The sequence below is a fragment of the Meriones unguiculatus genome, chromosome 11, assembly GCF_030254825.1.
Source record: "Meriones unguiculatus strain TT.TT164.6M chromosome 11, Bangor_MerUng_6.1, whole genome shotgun sequence".
In the NCBI taxonomy this organism is placed as follows: domain Eukaryota; kingdom Metazoa; phylum Chordata; class Mammalia; order Rodentia; family Muridae; genus Meriones; species Meriones unguiculatus.
The window spans coordinates 11306703-11327313 of record NC_083359.1 but is presented as its reverse complement, the minus strand read 5'-3'; the positions used below and the strand labels follow the sequence as shown (position 1 = coordinate 11327313).

The following is a 20611-nucleotide window of genomic DNA, read 5'->3' as shown; positions in this document are numbered from 1 at the left end:
CTGGTGCTTGAGAGACAGCTACCTCTGGGCCGTACTTACAATGCCACTGGGCTGCTCCAGGCCTGTCCCTGGCAGGCCCAGTCTTTGAGGAGGACACTAGAGACTTAGAAAATGGCACAGGCGATAGCCCCACCAAGCACCCACAGGACACCTGGCTTCCTGTACGTGGGGTTTAATTTCCCAGGGCCCAGTTTCTAGATGAAGAGCCTGAGGGGCTGAGAAGCTGGGATACTTGCACACAGTCTGAAAGGTAGGAAGCGTGTGTTTTGGGGCGTCCTGGGTTTGTTGGAGGTGTCCCCCATACACCATGGAGAGCGTGTACATACATTCTTCTCTCCCAGCCTCAGTTTCCTAGCTAACATGAGCCAGGTAGAGCTCCTGGGAGACTGAGAGGAGGTAAATGGACGTAGGAAGGATCATTTCTATTTTCCCTGACTCCCTTCTCCCTGCTTCCTGCTCTGGGTTTCTTTGGTTGGGAGGAGGGCCTTGGGACTCTTGCACAGCATGTAGGAATTGTGTCCGGGAGAGTGGGAGCCAGCTCACGTAGCAGGTCTGCTCAGAGTTCATGCTGTAGAGCGGAATGGTAGAGACCGCAGTGAAGACGGGATGTGATTGCTCTGTTCTGGACATTTCCTAAGACCTCGTGGGAAAAGAAGCTGGGAAGCAGAAGGCCTGGGTTTCCTGGCAATGCAGTGGAGGCTGTGCCCCAGGCCTTCAAGGTGGCCCAGGAAACGTTGTGGTCTCTGTAAACATTTCAACCCCTGACCTCATGTCTTTTCTCTGTGAGACACACAAATCCCCCCAGGTTAGCATTAGCCTGGCTGCGTCAGTCAGGACCGAAAAGAGCCTGGAGACACTACGTGAACCTGTCTGTCTGTCTCTCTTTCACGGAGTCTCACCATGTAACCTTAGGGTGACCCTGAATTAACTAAGTACCTCAGACTGTACTTGAAGTTGTGAACTCCCTTTCTCAGCCTCCAGAATTCTGGGAACACAGACCTGTGGTGCGTCACTATGCCTGGCACTGAGGCCCAAAGTCCAAATGACCAGCCTCCTCTGGGTACATGCTTGTTAAGTAATTGTCTGAGTGACATAGGAGGGTTGTATCCACCCATGGGGATCCATATCTTCTAGTTTGGCTGCTTGAAGCCTCGTGATAGAGACTGGGTGAAGACAAAGGCAAAGGATGCAGAGCCCTGACCCAGGAGGCTCTTAAGCTCCTAGGGCCTCTAAGGACAAAATGAGCCACAGCAGAGCCGCCTTCTCTGGGTGTCTCAAAAGCCTGTGCTGCCTGGCTAGCACCTGACCTGTACTGGTGACGTAATTTCTGACGGCGTCAAAGAAGGTTTTGTGTCCAGACTCAGATCAGAGCTAAAGCCAGCCTTGCATATGTTTGGTGACCTTTGGTGTCCTTGGGGACATGCTGTGCTGAGGGCAGGCTGGAGGGAGGATTACACAGCTCATAGGCTGTTGCCAAACACATCTTGGAGAAAAGAAAATGCAAACACTCAGAGCAGTCTGCCCCTCCCCACGCTCTGGTAAAGAAGCCGTTCCTGAAATAGCTCCCTTACAGGGCCTGGTGGCTGAGGAGACACACTTCCCAATCCCCTGTGGAGAAAAACCCCCTGCCCCAGGCCTCCGTGGGCCCTCAGGGAAGTGGCTGACCTGGTCTTCTGGGAACCGACAGGATCTTGTGCAAGAGGAAAGTACGATTAATATGACACACTTCTGGGAAGAGTAAAAGGTGCCTGCCCTCACGACTGGATCTGACAGGTGCCTACCCTCACGACCGGGTCTGACTGCCTGGGTATGGGATGGAGGGACCTAAACTCTGGGCTTCCTTAGGGTGGGGAGGCGATGTGTGTCACTTGGAGTGCAGAAGCCTCACCGGGCACAGTGGTGCACACCCGTCACCCCAGCACTTGGGAGGCAGAGGCAGGTGGATCTCTGAGTTCGAGGCCAGGTTGGTCTACAAAGTGAGTCAGGACAGCCAAGGCTACACAGAGAAACCCTGTCTCAACAGAACAAAACAAGAGTGCAGAAGCCAGGTGCCATAGGAGGACAGGCTAGAAGTGATGCCAGGGGTCTGGAGGGCACCAACAATGTCTTCTCTAGCACCCCATTTCTTAGGGACCACAATTCCCCTGAGACAGAATAGAAAGACACAGAAAATCTGCAGGATGTGATAAGGTGAGGAGCCTTTTCCCCAGGGATCTGGTTGAAGCCTCTTGCCAGCAGCTAAGCAAGAATTTGCACAGTTAATGGCCCTCCCAGGCCCCTCTCCCTCACCAGCTGTAACAGAGCAGCTGTGTGGCAGTCTCAGGGAGAGAGAGTGAGCTAACCCCCTCCGTGTCCCTAGATGCTTTCGGCGTCCCAGATTATAATTCCTTTGCAAACATCTCCAGAGCCACCCTGTAATTTCATCTATCAGAACAGAGAGAAAGTGGAGGAGGGTCCTTAGCACGCTCCTGTTGTCAAAGAAACAGCTCAAGGAATAAATTAGAAGGCAGAGTTTATTCTGAGAAAATCTGTAATACCCATAGCTGTGGCCCCAAATACTATGTTCCAACGAGGAAGCAGTTTCACAGAGTTTTTATAGTAACAGAACAAAGAGATTTATACATCGAGGCATTGAGAAAACATATAAATAAATGGAAACAAGAAAGAGTTGAAGATTTGCCCCCTTGTCGATGTGATACACAACACTTTTTAAGACATAACCTTTCCTTTTTGTGATTCATTCCCAAGACTTCAGATTAATAAATGCCACAAATATAAAACATATTACAAACCTAAAAGTTCTATGCTCTTTACCAATTCAAATACTTTAAACACTTCAGTCTCCATAAAAGTCCAAAGTCTCTTAAAATCTAAAACATCTTTTAAAAATTCAAAGGCTCTCAACTGTGGGCTCTTATAAAATAAAATAAAAAAAATAAGTCAAATACTTTGTTACTTCAAGAGAAAAGAGCCAGGTTGTGGTCACTATGTGAACAAAGCAAAACCAGTAACTCAGTGTCCAATACTAAATGTCACAATCTCCTGTGCTTCTCCAAGGGGCTCGTGTCATTTCTCCATCTCTGTCCTCTGCAGCACACCCAGCTTGTCTTCTGAGCTCAGGCAGGCTCCACTCCACTGCTGCTGCTGTTCTCGGTGGTCATCCTGTGATACTGGCATCTCCGAAGTGCTGGGGTCTTCTGCTGCAAGGGGGCTGCACTTTCACCAATAGCCTCTCCTGGGCTCTTTTCACGGTGCCAAGTCTCAACTTCTCTCCATGACCCTTGTCAGTCCTGGGGCTTCAACTGCCATTTGACCGTCACTTCCCCTGGTCTCTCACAGGGCCAAGCCTCAACTGTTCTCCTTGACCCCTTCATAAGTTCAAAACCAGTACCACTCAGGTGACTCTTACACTACCAAGTTCAGCTGCCAGCATGAGGTATAATGTTAGCCTTCTCTGGAACACAGCTTCTGGGTGCTGACCCTGAGGAAACACTTCCCAGAAGATTTCACCTCAATGATGCTGGTCTTTTCTTGATCACAGGTGGTTCTTCCACCCCAGCTGACCAAACACCACAGATTCCTCACACAAAAGGCCCAGTAGAGTCTTTGCTTTCCTCTGAAATGTCACAAGGCAGGTTCCCATTGTCTGCACTGCTTTCAACACTCAGTGGCTTTTCTAGCTCAAAGTTCCAAAATCCTTCCACAATCCTCCCCCAAAACATGGTCAGGTCTGTCACAGCAATCCCCCACAATCCTGGTACCAACTTGTTAGGATTACTATTGCTATGATGTGACACTATGACCAAAGCAAGTTGGAGAGGAAATGGTTTATTTGGCTTAATGCTTCCATATTGAATGAAAAGAGAAATAAAAAGGAAAGGATATGATTGGTTCTAGGTTTCAGCACTAATGAAAGAAAGAAAGAAAGGAAGGACATGACTGCTCCGAAGCACGTTAGAGGAAAAAGTTTATTGTAGATAAAAGGGATTGCATAGCCAGAGGCAGAGACATCTGGGAGAGTCCAGAGTGGACATGACTCTGAGCCATGTGAGAAGGGGAAGGGAAAAGGCAAGGGAAAGAGGAGAGAGGGTAAGCAGGCACAACAGCCAAGAGGGCAAAGGTACAAAGGAGGCAGGTAACCAAAATGGCTGGATTACATGGGGAAGATGCTTTGGGGGAAGGGCAGCTCAGCCCCTTGGCTGGATAGTTGGGGTAGAAGACAGGGTATGCCAGCCATACCCTGTAACAGGTAGGGACTGGGGGATGCTGGAAGAATCTGGCAGCCAGCTCCTTTTTGATTTGTTAAATAGGCACCTCAGCTGTTTGTCCCAGGGTCTGAGACTTAACACATATCACTGTTCTTCATCAAAGAAAGTCAGGACAGGAACTCAAACAGAGCAGGAACCTGGAGGCAGGAGCTGAGGCAGAAGCCATGGAGGGTGCCTCTTACTGGCTTGCTCTCCATAGTTTACTCAGCTTGCTTTCCATCCCACAGATGACCCCACCCACAATGGGCTGGGCCTTTCCACATCAATCCCTGAGAAAACGCTCTATAGGCTTACCTACAGCCCAATGTTAGGGAGGCGGTTTCTCAACTGGGACTCCCTCCTCTCAGATGACTCTAGCCCGTGTCATGTTGACATAAAATTAGCCAGCATAGTTGGGTTACAGCAAGACTGGGGAGGGGAATCTTTCCTATACCCCCCAATGTTATCTGACCCCAGTCTTGGCCCTTCCATTGGTGGAGAAGAAGGTTTTGTTAAGACGCTACATCCCATATGTTCCCATCTGAGTGTGAGGCCTGCTGCAGAGGTGGGCATGAAGTGACTTGTCAGGGGGCTGGCAATCGCCTAGAAGTAATTGTGTCTGGTTATCCCGAGTGAGTGATGTCACCGGGTTCTGGTTACAGAACTTCGGATGCAGCCTCAGGTGTAGTGGGGATCCCGATTAAGCTGCTTTCGCATGCCTAAAAGGCATTTTTAAAAATTTTATTTTACTATGCTCTTCACAGAAGGGCACCTCCTCCTGGGTGCCCTTCTTGGGTGTCTTGGCTGCTTTTCTATTGCTATGATAAGATGCAATGGAAAGCCACCCGTAGGGGTCTTTTAAAGACACTCTACTTTATTTGGGGTGTTTAGGCTTCTACCTCCCTCACATCAACTCCCCAACCTTAAGTAGGAGAGAGAAAAGGTTAGAGGGGAGAGGGGCCCCAGACATCTTTACTTCTCTCGCTCTTTAGGGTCCAGGGTTTCTTTTAGAGCTCTACGCCAATCTCCGTCAACCACAGGCGCAGCTAGGCGGCTCCTCCACGCCGCTGCACCCAGAAGCTTTTCTCTCCATCTGTCTGCTCCAACCCACCACACCGTCCCTGGTCTCTCCAAACTGCTACATGCCACACACCAACACCGAATGCCAGTCCAGAATGCCACACAGTCTCGTTCTCAGCCTCATTTATATTCTCAGAGTCCTAGACCACGCCCCTCTCCATGCCTCTTGGAAAGCCGTTACCAACTGGCAAAGATCACGCCCTGCACGTGACAATTAACAGGTGTGGACAAACTATAGCCCAACTAAAATCCCACACTTGGGATGGAAACAGAAGCGTATCTACACAACATACAAAGAAACCAAGGTTTCCATTACAGTAAGACACTGTAACCAAGGTGACCTATAGAAGAAAGAGCTTATTTGTGTCTTGTTGGTGTTAGACACATGTTTGTGGCTGGGTGTGGTGGCACACATATAATGTACATTCTGTTACTCCTTAGCCTTTGGGGAGTGTATGAGCTTTTACAGTACCAAGTCTGTGGTGGAGAAGGCAAGCTGGATAGTGCCAAAGGAACAGCACCTGAGGTGGTCCTGTGGCTCCCGCATACATGTGCACCTGTCTCTCTTTCTCTCTTTCGCTCTCTTTGTTTAGTATTATTTTGCAATGTGAGGGATCAAGTGCCCTATTGCTCACTGAGGTTTTCCCAGCCAAGATACTGTTGTTATCATTGCACAAACTGTTTTTCTTCTCAGAACATCCTTTCTCAAATTATTAGGACCTATGTCCCATTCTTCTCAATCTTCTTCACCCAACTTACTCAACTGAAAATAGTTTATTCTCCCCATATATCCCCAGCATCCATCCACTGGTCAGGGATGCTCTTGGCTATCGGTGATAGAACAATCTAAGCGTCCTTCTAACGTCTAGAGAGCTTTCCCACCTAGCACTGGGAGGCTGGCAGGCTGGTAAGTACAGGTGTTGGTTCAGCTCACCCAGAAGACAAATACCCAAGAATAGGAGGAGCACCCCACTTAAACTACCACAGCACCAGTAAAGACCAGGCGGTCTTCCAGCATTCTCAGCTTGCTCGTTGGTCTTTAAAATGGTTGCCTCCTAACTGCAAGAAGGTTGCTGTGGCTCTAGCCATTTGTATTTGTCACCTTTCTCGCTGCTATAACCAAATGCCTGACAAGAACTAACCCTGGGAAGGGTTTGTTTTGGTTCACAATTCAAAGGGATGCAGTCGGTCATGGCATCAAGAGGGTAAGATCGTCACGTGTACTCACGGTGAGAATGTTCAGAATGATGAATGCTGGCACTCAGGCTGTTTCTCCTTTTTATAAAGCCCTGGTCCCAGCCCACAGAACAGTGCTGCTTTCATCTGAGATGGGCTTTCCCACCTCATTTCACTTAGTCCAGAAATGTCCTTACAGATGTACCCAGAAGTTTTTTTTTCCTAGGTGATCCTAAAGCCTGCCAAGTTGACAGTCAATGTTAACATCACACTGCTATAGCGATGTGTCTTGTCTGGCAACAGAGATGCTCAATAGATGTTTGTTGAACTGTTCTGTGTAGTGGAGTAGTATGGCAGTTCCTCAAAATAAATTCAGCCTAGGGCTGGGAGGAGAGCTCAGTCAAGGGCCTGCTATGCAAGCATGAAGATCTGAGTTTAGTCCCTAGGACCTAAGTAAAAAATTAATTTCACACTGTCAGATATGGGTTCCATCTCATGAAGTGGTTTAACACCCGTAACAGCTGTGCCACCGTTGCTACAGTCTGGCTTGTAGGAAGTCCCTGTTTGAAGTCACAGGGTTTGTAGTGGAGAGATATTGATGATTACTTCTCTCCTGACTTGGTGTGCCACCACAGTGATGGGCAAGCAACAGTGGACAGAAACCTCTGACATCATGAGCTAAAATAGACTTTTCTTTCTTTCTTTCTTTCTTTCTTTCTTTCCCCTCCTCCTCTTCTTTTTCCTCCTCCTCCTCCTCTTCTTTGTTTTTAGAGACAGTGTCTCAGTATGTAGTCTCAGTTGTCCAGTTGTCCTGGAACTTGTTCTGCAGACTAGCCTTGAGCTCACAGAGATCCTCCTGCCTCTGCCTCTGAGTGCTGAGACTAAAAGCATACACCACCATACTCGGTTGACTTTTTTTTTTCTCTTAACTTGATTGTCTTCGTGGATTTTGTTTTTTGTCACAATGGCAACAGCTGATTGATACAGATATTTAAACAACGATGTTAATAGCAGTGTTATCCACACAAGTTAGAAGCTGGAAGCAAGCCTTGGATGAATGGATGTGCTCCATGCACACAGTGGGTGATCACCCCGACTTTAAAAATCAGGAGCTTCTGACATGAACTGCAACATGAACAAACCCTGAAGTCGCTGTGCTGAGCAGAATAAAACAGTCACAGGACACACACTGAGTGATGTCACTTCAGGGCAGTCCCATAAGGAGGAGTCAAATTCAGGGACAGTAATTACAGGTGGTGGTCAAGGGGTAAGGGTGGGGTGGTGATGAGGAGCTGGCGGCGAAGGGCACAGATCTTCCTTTGGAAAGCTCAGCAAGTTCTATAGATGGTGGAGACAGCTGTGAAGCATGTGACTGTTTTCAGTGTCAGAGGCCGTTGAGCATCAGAGAATTAAGATATGAATCTTACCACTATAGAGAAAAGAAATTAATTTAACAAACAAACAAACAAAAAAACTAGGTGAGTGGTACAAAGCATAGCAGAAGAATGGTCTTGCAGAAGTTTCCCTGGGCTGAGGGTGAGAGTCACTTTTTTTAACTTCATTGCAGGCCCTCGAGGGTTGCGAGCCTGTGGGATTCTGATCACAGACGGTGAGGATGCCGAGGCTTCATCAGGAAAACAGCTTTGATCCATGCAGGCAGATTCAGACAAACTTCTGTTTGAAAGCCGTGTGAGGAGTACAATGAAAAGGGGCTTTTAACAGAATTTTTGTTTCTTTGTCTTCTATACACGGTAACTTATAATTTCATTGGGTATTTTAAAACCCTAAGGTAGCATTCTAAAGGCGGCCTGGATATGGAGGAAGAGGGAGCTGTTTGGGGGATGTAGCAAGATTTCATGTAGGTTCTGGCAGAGACTAAACTACTTGGGTTTATTTCCTTATTTCTCCTTTAAGGTCTCTGGGAAGGCTTGCTAAAGGAGGAAGGGCTTGCAGGGGAGATGTGGAGAATTCAAGGATGAAGTTGAAGCTGCATAGCTATTTTCTGTTTCTCTTGCCCTTATCTCCCAGGGGCTCCCTGGGCGGTGCACAGCTGCTTCTCAGGAGCCCTGGGTACCAGCCTCAGCCTGCTGTCTCCTGAAGGCCAGTGTCCCTCCAGCCAGCAAGGCCAGGTGAAGGGCATCTTCACTTTGGTTGCACTCAGTCTCTTGCAGCAGGAATCAGATGAGCCAGGTTCACTCTGCTTCTGAAAAGACCAGAAACATCTGTTCTCTCCATCCCCTGGGAGCCACAGCTTCCTGGTGGCTTCTGTCTACAGAGACAAAGCAAACAGGAGCTGAGGGGAGGGACTGAAAAGGAGGCGGGGCTTCAGGGAGCCGGGTTCTCACCCGGCGGGAGCTCTGTTTGCACTTGCTTCACTCAACCCTAAAATCATACACAGACAGGCATTTGGCCCAGGTCCTAATGAGCCCTGGGGACTTCTGACCAGCACAGGCTGCCCTTCTGACACAGAAAACACAATTAGGCATACGCAAGTAGCCTGTGAAATGCCATGTGGTACCATCTCCTGCCCCAACCCCTCCTCCAGAGGCCATGAGTGAGTGGGCGGCCATGGGCGACAATGGTCAATCACTGCCCTTGGCTGGGCAGCAGAGAGGAAGAGAGAACGCAATTGGTGTGGTGACAGCGTGCCATCCGTCTTCATTTCTCCGCTGTAAAGAGCCTAAGTCCGCTGGAGTGCAGGCAATGTCACTGTGGGTGAAAAGACTGCGGTAAAGCCCAGAACTGTTAGATCAATGTCCCGTCGCAGCCAGTGACCTTGAGACAATTCCCGAGGCTCCTGAGGATAATAGACTGCCCTCGGTGGTGATCTAATGAGACATAGCCGCAGGCAAAGGCTTCTGGCCCATTTGCTGGAGAAGAGCAAAGATTCAACCTTCAATGCTGTTCAGAGAAAAACCTTTGTGCATTTCAATACATTTAGGGGCCATTTCCAAAGCCTGCACAGAAGCTGGCTGTGGAAACACTGCTGGGGGACAGCGGGGACAATGGGAACAATCTGTAGGTGAGGTCAGCTCTCTCTGCTCGTGGGAATGCTTGAATGGCAGCTGTGACTGCTGTGCGTTGCAGTCTGTTTGTTCTAGATTTTGTGGGTTCCTTTCCTGAGGTAGAGAAGGAGGGCTGTTTGGGAAGACCACAGGTGGCAGGGTCTGCAACATTGGCATCCCTGAAGTTTCAGCAAAAGAAGGAAATATTTTTGGATGTGACAGTGCTCACATCCAACATATTGGTGACGCCGACATTGGGAGGTCAAGATACAGAGGGTGGCTTGAGCCAGGATGTCCAGGATGTCATCGCTAGCCTGGGATGGGATCCCATCTCAAAAAAAATACAAGGGGGGTGGGAAGAAATGTAATCTTAAAGAGATAAAGGGCTAGCAAGGTGGTTCAGCCGCCACAAAGCTGATGATTAAACTTGAGCTTAATCCTGGGACCCACAAGGTGCTCACATTCACTCACACACATGCACACAGAATAAAGGCTAAAATTAGAAGATATAAATAAACAAATGACAAGAAACATGAAGTGTGCTCTTCATTTGCCTATTACTGTTCTTTCCCAAGGACAGATCACTAGAGAAGACAGTTTTTGGATGACAGAATTCCACCCAAGTTAACTTAAAAAAAATAAAAGCATAAAACCTCCCCAAACAGTATTTACTTTCTGGTTATTATTACTTGTTTTATTACTGTGACGAGAGATGTGATCAGTGTAACTTCCGGGAAGGAAGGGCTGATTTTGGCTCACAGTTCGGAGGGGTGTCATATATCATGACAGGCAAAGCCTGGCAGCAAGAGGCAGCTGGGCACGTTGTGGCCAGACTCAGCGAGCGGCCAGCAAGAGATGGGCACCCGTGCCCAGCAACCTTCCTCCTTTTGATTCAGTCTGGAACCCCCGTTCTCAGAATGGGATTGCCTGTATTTAAGGTGGTTCCTCCCACTCCAATTAATCCAGTCGATTTGTTTTCATCCCATCAAGGTTAACCTCAGACATTCTTTAGGATTGGAGACTGGGAGATGGGTGCTGTCCAGTTTCAGCCGGCTCTCAGCAGTCAAGTTCCCCTGCCTCATCTCCACGTCACGCTATTTCCAGCTCTGATTTCTTCAGCTTCGGGCTTATTATCAGCTGACCTTGACTGTCGCAGGCACAGTGGGCAGGGAGGGCCACGTGAGGCTTGGGAGAGAAAATTTCCAGAGGAAGCAGCACTGTTGGAGACTAACGTGGAAACCAGCGTCCGTCGCGTCTGTCAGACACGCCTGGTGGCGCTAACATGAAGACAGTCATCCATCACATCCGCCAGACACACCTGGTGGCACTCGCACTGTCGGGCTCCCTCCTCTCCACAGCGTACACAGACAGCTTCTGCCTGTAAGCGTCTGTGACTGGGTGTTTGTTATTTCGCAAACAATTCCTTTGGCACAACGGGCCTCTACCCCCCCCCCCCCATAGAGCCAACTCTGCTGGATGATAGAGGACACTGATTGCTGCTACCAGGTACCTACCTTCCATCCCTTTTCCCTCGTTTGCCTGGGAGCCATCAACAGATGGGCTGGCTAGATAGGCCAGTCTGTTCACTGTCTGAAGCAGCACCAACCAAGTGTGACGACAGCCTTATGGGAAATTCCTTCCACCCTTTCTGCCTTGCCTAAAATAGCCATTTCCTTCTAGGCTGTGTGAACAGGGGTGGGGTGGGGCAGGAAGAGAAGGGGCGCTATCGTCTGCGGGTGCCTGGTTTGGAAGCATTCTTGGAAAGGTCAGTGTGCGTATGGTGACCACTGAGCCTGGCACTTCCAGCTGGCTGCTCACCAGAGGACAGTCTGGAGCCCTTGAGCTTATAGCCATGAGTGAGCATGCGCTGCGTGCTGTCTTCCTTTTCAGGTTCCGTAGGACTCCGTGGCTGTTGACATGACATCCACGCCACAATCCCAAGGAGCTTCAATCTCAAGTCACAGCCACTAGGCTGCTGGGGTCACATCGAAAGGTGGGCCATGACTCCTAAGAAAATAACCGAGTCCTGGTTGTGAGTGCTCAAGACAGAAGTGCAAGGTACAATTCGGGGTGACAGCTAGACTTAGGAGTGTCTAAGCTAGCTTTCACTGGCCTGTCTCACTGGCTGTGATCGAGGAGAGGCTCTGACCAACGTGACAGTTGTACTCTGCAACATCTTTTTCCAACACACCTTTCTTGATCACCGCACAGAGCTGCTACAGCGGCAGAGGAGCCTTGTCTCTCCACGAGGTCTCTCTGTTGCTGTCTGCTGGGATGGACAGCTCCATTTGCCCTGCTGCTGGCTGTCACTCCTGAGGAAGTAGCCCGATGGTCTGGGAGTCACTTACTATAGCCCACAGGGTCTTCCCCATCCTCCATTGTCTCACTGTCTCGTGCTGGCTGTCCTGGAAGGAGGAGGGGTGTGGATGTTTAGCCGGTCTCCACCAAATGGTGAGGACAGCTGGGGACCATCCAGTGAGAGGCAGCTGGCATGCCCAGGGTGTGTCTGAGAGGTCAAGAGAGAGGGGGCTGGGGCAGGAGTGTAAGAAGGAAAATGGCAGAGAATACAGGTTTCCTAAAAGGTCCTTGACTCTCTAAATTCCTACTCCTTGGCTCCCAGGATGAAGAAGGAGCCATGGAACTGCCAGCATAGGTTTCAGAGTATCTCCAGAGGGCTTCCCATCTGCCTCGCCAGTCCAGAAAGGGGCTGCCCGCCTCCACTCTCCAGTCTACAGACGGGCTGCCCACCTCCACTCACCAGTCCAGAAGGCTGCCTTCTTCCATTTACCAGGCTAGACAGGGCTTCTGGACCCGGGTCCTGGATCCTGGGAGCCTGTCATTCACCTCATATACTGCTGTTTGTACTTTACATAGAGCTGGGTGGACAGGCAGAATTCCAAGCTCCACCTAGGCTGTTCGACCAGAATCTTCAGTCTTCGGAATCACTGAGAATGGAACACCTTAACTTCGGAGGGTCAGAGGCCCAGAGTCCAAGAACACCAATCCCGATGCAGTAGAGGGCAGCTCTGTAAAGGGCTGTTCACAAGGAGACATTTTTCCAAATCCGAAACTCAGAACTGGGCCAAAATGTACTGTTGGGTTGACAACCTTGAACCAGTCTGAGTTAAAAGCAATGAGTTGTATAGCTGGGTCTTGAGGTATGGCTATTCCCAGGTTTCTGAGAAAGATCCAGGTTGATTTCCAAAGTGGCTGTACAAGTTTGCACTTCCATCAGCAATGGAGGAGGGTTCCCATTTCTCCACATCCTCGCCAGCATGTGTTGGCACTTGAGTTTTTTATCTTAGCCGTTCTGACAGATGTGAGATGGAATCTCAGAGTCGATTTGATTTGCATTTCCCTGATGACTAAGGACTTTGAGCATCTCTTTAAGTGTTTTCCCCCCATTCGAGCTTCCTCTGTTAATTCTCTGTGCAGCTCTGTAGCCCATTTTTAATTGGATTAAAAATTAAGCATTGTTGGTGCTTAATTTCTTTAGTTATTTACATATTCTGGATATTATCCCTTTGTTAGATGTAGGATTGGTGAAGATCTTTTCCCAAGCTGTAGCCTGCCTTTTCATTCTATTGATAGTGTCCTTTGCTTTTCGGTTTCCATTTATTAACTGTTCATCTTAGAGCCTGAGCTGTTGGTGTTCTGTTCAGGAAGTTGTCTGCTGTGCCAATGAGTTCAAGTTTCCTACCCACTTTCTCCTCTAGCAGATTTAGTGTATCTGGTTTTATGTTGAGGCCTTTGATCTACTTGGATTTGAGTTTTGTGCAGGGCAATAAATATGGATCTGTTTGCATTTTCTATGTGTATACCACTCCTGGACATACACCCAAAAGATACTCCACCATACAACACAGACGTTCCTCCTGATGGACTTCCCTACCAGACCACAGGGGAGGAATAGATTGAATGAATGTGAATATGAAAAGGAATGTGAATAGAAGAGCTGGGGTGTCTGGGTAGGGGGGCTTACCTATTCTGAAGAATAGGGGAGAGGAGGGTGGGACTGGAAGGAGAAGAGGGAGGGGCCTATGAACGAGATGTAAATTAATTTTAAAAAGTCCCCAAGGAGGAGAGAGCAGCAAGTTGAGGCAGTGGCAGAATTGGCTAGCATGAGTACTTGTCTTCCCAGCCCTGGAATACAAACACCAGCAACAGGAACACTTTGGGCGAAGGGTGTGGGGAGCTGCACTGTGACAGTCGAAAAGATGTCCACATGTCAGAATGTGACGTTATTTGAAATGGGGTCGTTGCGGTTAAGGAACCTGAGATTGTGGATATCCTTGTGGGTCCTAAACCAAATGACAAGCATCCTTGTAGGAAATGGAAGCAGAAAGACAGACACGGAGGGAAGGTGCTGGGAAGGCAGAGGCAGAGGCTGATGGGAACACAGTCCTTAGGGATGAAGGGGTAGGAAGGTTCCTCCCAGAGGGCTTCCATAAGAGTGGCTCTGAAGACACCTGTCTCTGAACTTCTGGCTCCTAGAACTTGCTACAAGGTGCTTGGTGGTGATGAAGAGGTGGCCTTGCAGACTGCCAAGGAAGGAGCCGAGGAAAGCGGTGATCTGCCAGCCCCACTCATGGGTCTCAGTTCAGCTCCCAGAATAGCTGACTTTCTTTAGCCCATTTCCTTATTGCTTTTTATTTTTTTAATGTTCCATAAAAGTCAACGACAGTTGGGACCCAGGGCACCTGGTCTTGCATGATTACCAGACTGTCAAAGGCTCCTGAATGGTGCTTTCAAGTTCCCAGAAGTAATTTAGTTATTTATTTTAAACCAACCTTGTTTGGAAATTGTCTAAAGCTATTACAGTAAAGCAAAGCTAAATTGTATTTCAGCTGTGTAAGTGTCACTTAAAAACAGATGACAGAAAGACCTTTGGCAAATGACTTCTGAGCGGCCTTTTTTTATGAGTTTAGACAGCCACACAGTAGGTTAATTTGAAACTATTTTATTACATTTTATTTATTTTTGTGTGCAGTGTTTACATGTGGGCATGTGTGTGCCATAGCATTTGGGTGCCACAGTGGGCCCTGAGTTCAATACCCCAGACTTACATGATGGAAGGAGAGAACTTACTCTTGCAAGTTCTGTTTTCAACCTCCACGTGAACAGGATGGCACAGATGTGGTCACACACACACACACACACATACACGTAATAAAAATAAATTAGACACAGTAAGAGATTAACCGTAATAAGTAACCATAAGAGAGATCAATTACAACAATCTGCTGCCACACAGCAGCATTGCTCCTCTTGCACTGAGGAATCATTATTAAACAAACACCAGCCACTGCGGCAACAGTTTATTTAGTAACAGAGGTAGCGACTGCATGACTAAGAGTGGACAGGGATGGAGAAATGACTCACTTCCCAGGCAGTACAGAGGGATACAGGGACAGTCATGCTTCTCAGAATAGCATGCGGTCTGAACCTTATGGATTATTTATTTCTGCAATGTTCTATTTAAGACTTTCAGGGCTTCTTTGGGTTCAGGGAACATCTGATGACCAGGCTTCTAGCTTCCACAGAACCAGATAGCACTTTGTGACCAGGTCTCCAGACAAGTCGCCTCAGGGGTCATCAAGGGGCCAAGGTTTGGTTCCACTGTTCAGGGTCCCCTGAGAGTTGGGGCTTTGGTCCCATTGATCTCTGAGGTCAATATGGTGTGGCGTTATGATGTCTGAGATGCTAAAGAGCCCTGCAGGTCTCAGAGTCTATATTTCTGTAGTCTTGGGGGTTACTTTGGGCCTTTGGGTCTAAGCATAGCCCCTTGGTAGTAGACTGGGTTCACTGGGTCTGAAGTTTAGTATCCTGCCTTTGGCAGGTTCATAGAATCCAGGAGTGACCAAGGCTTAGACTTGCTTTCCTAAGTGCTTATGCAGCCCACTGTAGATATAATCTCTTGCATACTGAATGGATTCTTCACCTGTCAATAAACAATCTGAGGCAGAAAACAGGAGGGAGGAGTTCCAGTAGAGAGAATGAATGCTGGGATAGAGTGAAATATGTGGGGAATTTGCCCCAGGACACTGAGGAGGACAGACACATGAAACCTGGGCAGAGGTAACCAGCCACATGGAAGAAGTTAGAATAGAATAAATGGGATATTAGTTATAAGCAAGTCAGGAAACATGCCTAGCTATATTGACATTGGCTTTTGTAAATATATTTAAGTCTCACAGTCTTATTTCTGGGAACAAGAGTTGGAGGGAAAAGCAGAGGTTACATCAGACAGCCAAGACAGGATTGCTTCAGCAACTCATTCCATAATCAGTACTAAGTTCCTTAAGTTCTTGTAGATCAATTTCATGCAGACATTACTCTAAAAGACACAGAAACCAGAATATCCACATAGAAAGAGCAAGTCAAAACAATCCCACTCCAACAGATACTAAACTACAACAAAGTGATACAAGAAATATGGCACAACCATCCATGACCCACCACCAACTAACCAACTCCCCCATAACAGAACACCAAATTACACAGATGGCCAAATGCCTGAGACAGAAGTTCAGAGTCCATGATTGATCATCCCCCTGGGACTCTGCCTCTTGGTGCAGACCCAGCTTAGCTCTTTCCTGTGGCCCCTCCCTCTCACCTTTCCCTTCTAGCACATCTTCATTCCTTTGAGTCAGCTGCAAATAGCAGGAAACACTTTCTACCAGGGATCCCCAGTGGCCACACCAGGCTGGAACTCAGGTAGGCGACTTCCACTCTCCTTCCTGTCCTCCATCATGACCTCTCCTGTCTCACACTCAGCCATGTAGCATCACGCTTGAAGGTGACCCCTTTACCTACTCCAACTCCACTCACCACAGACTCCACCTCTTGGTACAGACCAGGGTTCCTTAGCCCTTTTGTCCCCGCCTCTCCAGACATACTCTTTGTCCTACTTCCGCTGACTCGAAGGTGTGACTCCCCACCCCCCACCTCCAGATCCCACGTCACCTCACCACTTCTCTGCAGGAGTAAGCAACCACTCTCTGACTGGATTTATGACCCACTCCAAGAGATGGAACCCATGCAGGACACTGCTCAGGTGGCCAAGAACCTGAGACTGGACAGGCCGCTGGCCTAGGGGAAAATAAAATACTGTTTTCTGCTGGGGGAACATAGCAACAAAATGACTCCTAATGGCATAGTGTTATTCCCATAGACTATTGCCTCACTACGTCTACATTAGAAAAGCTTCTCGAAGTTGATAGGAACCAACAGAGAGACCCACAGCTGCACAATGCGCAGGGAGTGAGATTTTGGAACACTCAGTCCTACATGGCGTGTCTTCATCCAACCCTCCCCTTCGGATCAGGGGCAGAAAGACTGAGAGAGCTACAGGTGGCAACTGATTCCAAGGCCACTGTCTTCCAGACACAACGTATTGATGCACGTGTGAATTCACAGAGACTGTGGCAGCACGCACAGAGCCTGCACAGGTTCAAGGCTGCTGGGGTCCCACGGATGAGATGGGGAAGTGGGCAGAAACTCTCATCTCTAAGAAGCTATCTGCAGCTGACACTGGCTTGCAAAGGGACCATTGACTTTCTCCAATGGCATTTCGCTGAGTACTAACCACACTTTAGGATGACTCCTATGTCCAGCCAAGACGGCCAACACATGATAAACTCAATAGTATTTTTGTGGACATTTTGTGTCTTATTGCTTTGTTTGGGCATCTTTTTTTTTTTTTTTTTTGTCTTATTGGTCTTTTGTTTATTTATGTGGTTTTCAATTTTGTGAATTGTTTTTTCTTTGTTTTGTGGTGTGTGTGTGTGTGTGTGTGTGTGTGTGTGTGTTGTGGAGTTTGAGACCACTGAGAAAGACCATCATACAAAACTTAAATTTAAAGGATAAAAAAATCCCACAAATTTATTTATAGCAATGATGTGACAACAGTCACTTTGACGATCTGATTGCTGTTGCAAAAAGGGAAGGCAGGAGCTGGAGTTTTTAAAGGTAAAAAGCACAATTGTCTCAACTCTTGGGATTTGTTGCTCTGTGGGGCATTATTATTGTTGTTTGTTTTCTGAGTGAGCAGTGGTTAAGTGAGATTGTAGAAGTAGAATGAGCATCTGGTTAATATTTTAGGATGAGAATTACACAACAATGAGAAGGGGAGACAATTTTTGGGGAATGAGCCTGGTAAATCTGAAATCAGTCTCCTCTTTAGATTGCTCTCAAGACTCAACTGCTGACAAAGCTTATGGTTCTCCTGTGAGGAACAATCCTCAGGCTGAGAACAAGGTCCTGCTGATGCTTAGGTTTTCCTTTTTTCTACACATAACTTAGTTTGAAACTCAGTTTTAAAGGGAACTAGAGTTTTTTTTGTTCTTGGTGGTGGTGGTGGGTTTTTTGTTTACTTGTTCGTTTGGTTGGTTTTTTTCAAGGCAGTATTTTGCTGTGTAGCCTTGGCTGTCCTAGAATTCACAGAGATGCCTCTGCCTCCCAAGTCCTGGGACTAAAGGTGTGCGCCACCACTGCCTGGCTGGAGCTAGTTTTAACCAATTTGTGTGTGTGTGTGTGTGTGTGTGTGTGTGTGTGTGTGTGTGTAAGAGAAAGATTGAGAGAGAGGCAAACAGACACAAAGACACAGAAACAAAGAGACAGAGAAAGGGCGAGACAGAGAGATTCTTGTGGGATTTCCCCTTTCTTTGGCTTTTTAAAGGTTTGTTTGTTTAAAGGTTTGTTGTTTGCCTGTTGTTTGTTTTATAATCAGCAACAGACAAAAAAGGTATGGAGTTGGGTGGGTGGAGAGGTGGGAAAGAGTTTTGAGAGGGAAAAACATAATCAGATCAGAATATAATCTATGAAAAAAATTTCAATAAAAAAGAATTGATGATCATATTTTTTAAAAAAATCAAACAAACAAGTGAACAAATTAAGGAAATCTATCTAAGACATCAACAGGGCAGTCTCCAAAGTGAACAAACATTTAATAAATTGTAGGCAAAATTTCAAAATTTATAGGAGTATTTAGCAAGCAGATTAAAACATTGAAAAACAACCAAACATAAATTCTTGAAATGAAGGAGGTATTCAATCAAATGAAAACAACAGCAGACATTATATTTGACAGAGAAGACTATGCACAGGAATGAATTTCAGAGAGAGAGGAACAAAGTTGTTATAATGCAAACATATATGTATATATGTAATATATACAAATATATATGGAAAAATTAACAGGCCAAACAATATCTCCAAGAAGCCCAGGACTCATCCAAGAGGCCAATCCTGAGAGTTCATGGTTTAGAAGAATGATTGAAAGTAAAATCAAATGGTGTTCCTTTCAGTTTTAGTGAAATGATAATAAAAAATGTCCCAAACTGACAGAAAGCAGTAGGCTCCCACACACATGATGTCAAAATAGACATGATCAGAGAAGCAATTTGACACAACATGTTACAATCAGGAGGTCAAAAGGACAAAGTAAAAAAAAATAATTGTAACACGAGAAAAACGACAGTTCACACACGAAGGCAGAAATACTGAATTAGCAAGACTGCTCATGAGCAACGAGAGAAGCCAGAAGAGTGGAACTCTCAAGCTCTGAGAGTGAACAACTGTGATCCAGGAATTTGATTTCCTGCAAAACTATCTTTCAAAATTGGTGCAGAAATAAAGGTATTCTAAGACAAACGCGAATTAAGGCAATTCATGGTGACAAACCAGCACTGCAGAAAGTCCTCCATGAGATACTTCACAGGAAGGAAGGTGAAAAGAAGCCTGACCACAGATAAACCAGACTCGGGAAATAAGCAACTATGTCTGACATGGCAGCTCAGTACAACCTCAGAACTGTTATGGGAGCAGGAAGAAATACCAATAACCCAGCCAAACAGAACATTCTATAACACATTTACAGAAACTAGCAAACCCCTTTCTACAATAATCTTAAATGCAAATGGCCTCTGCTCATCACTAAGAAGATACAGACTATTGGACTAGATTGAAAGACAAGAACTGACTATATGCTGTCCTCAAGAAACACACATTTATCCAGTAATGACACCCAAAAACTTAATGTCAAAGTATGGAAGATGGAAAATCTAAAACCAAAACTAATTTAGAAGGGATACAAAAAAGAGCAATACATTAGGAGTCTTTTGCTTTGTTTTGGTATGTTTTATTATGTTTCTTTAGCAGAATAATGGTTTTAGGCTTCCCCATAGGCTCATGGAATAGAACGGAGGATTTGGAAATAAAACAGCAAAGCTATGCCGCTCCAATTGGCAAAGGAGACAAAAACATACTTTAGAAAAAGAGCTAGCCTGGTCAACAAATCACGCTGCCAAGGCCAGATTCTACCTGTAAGGCAATTAAGTCAGATTTGTCTCTTTCACCTTGTACAAAACTCAATTCAAAATGCATCAAAAACCTCAATGTAAAATCTAAAATCCTGAACCTTTAGAAGAAAACACAGGGTATGTATACCCCTCAAGGTATTGGGGAAAGAAAGACTTTTAAACAAATAGGACACCAACAGCACAGGAACTCACTCCAGTATCAACAGATGGGCTACCGGAAATGAACCATTCTCTGTACAGTCAGCAGGGCTGACAGACAGTCCAGAGAAAGGGAGAAAATATGTGTGAGCTACACTGCCCGCAAGGGGCTGATGTACACAACTTATAACCAGAAATTAAATGCTAAGGGAATAAAACTGCCAATCAACAAATGGGCCAATGAGCCAAATAGACAGACAGACAGAGAGAGAGAGAGAGAGAGAGAGAGGCAGACAGACAAATAGCCAATTAACTTTTGTTTGTTTTTTGAGGCAGGGTTTGTAGAAGGAATATCTTGTGTATCATACAGATACAGGATCTGTCAATAATAAATCTGATGGCCTATAGCTTAGGCAGAAAATAGGACGTGGGACATCCAGTAGGCAGAGAGGATTCTGGGATGAAGCCATGCTTGGGAGAGTCAACTGGCAAGATATGAGAAGGACAGATGCATGGCACCTGAGCGGAGTTCACCAGCCACACGGAGAACTATAGATTAGTGAAATGTGTTCTTTTAAGTTGTGAGCTAGTCATGGAGGAGCCTAGCTATGACCTAGGTATTTGCTTTATCTAATGAGTCTCA

At 46.6% G+C, this 20611-nt stretch overlaps 1 long non-coding RNA gene across 1 annotated transcript; it reads left to right on the top strand.

The window, feature by feature from the left end:
• Positions 1 to 10969: 10969 nt before the first annotated feature.
• LOC132646465 (uncharacterized) lies at positions 10970 to 13278 on the top strand. The gene is made up of 3 exons (XR_009584755.1): positions 10970 to 11014; positions 11399 to 11566; positions 12129 to 13278. It is a non-coding gene; the product is annotated as an uncharacterized LOC132646465 (long non-coding RNA).
• The last annotated feature ends 7333 nt before the right edge of the window (positions 13279 to 20611 follow it).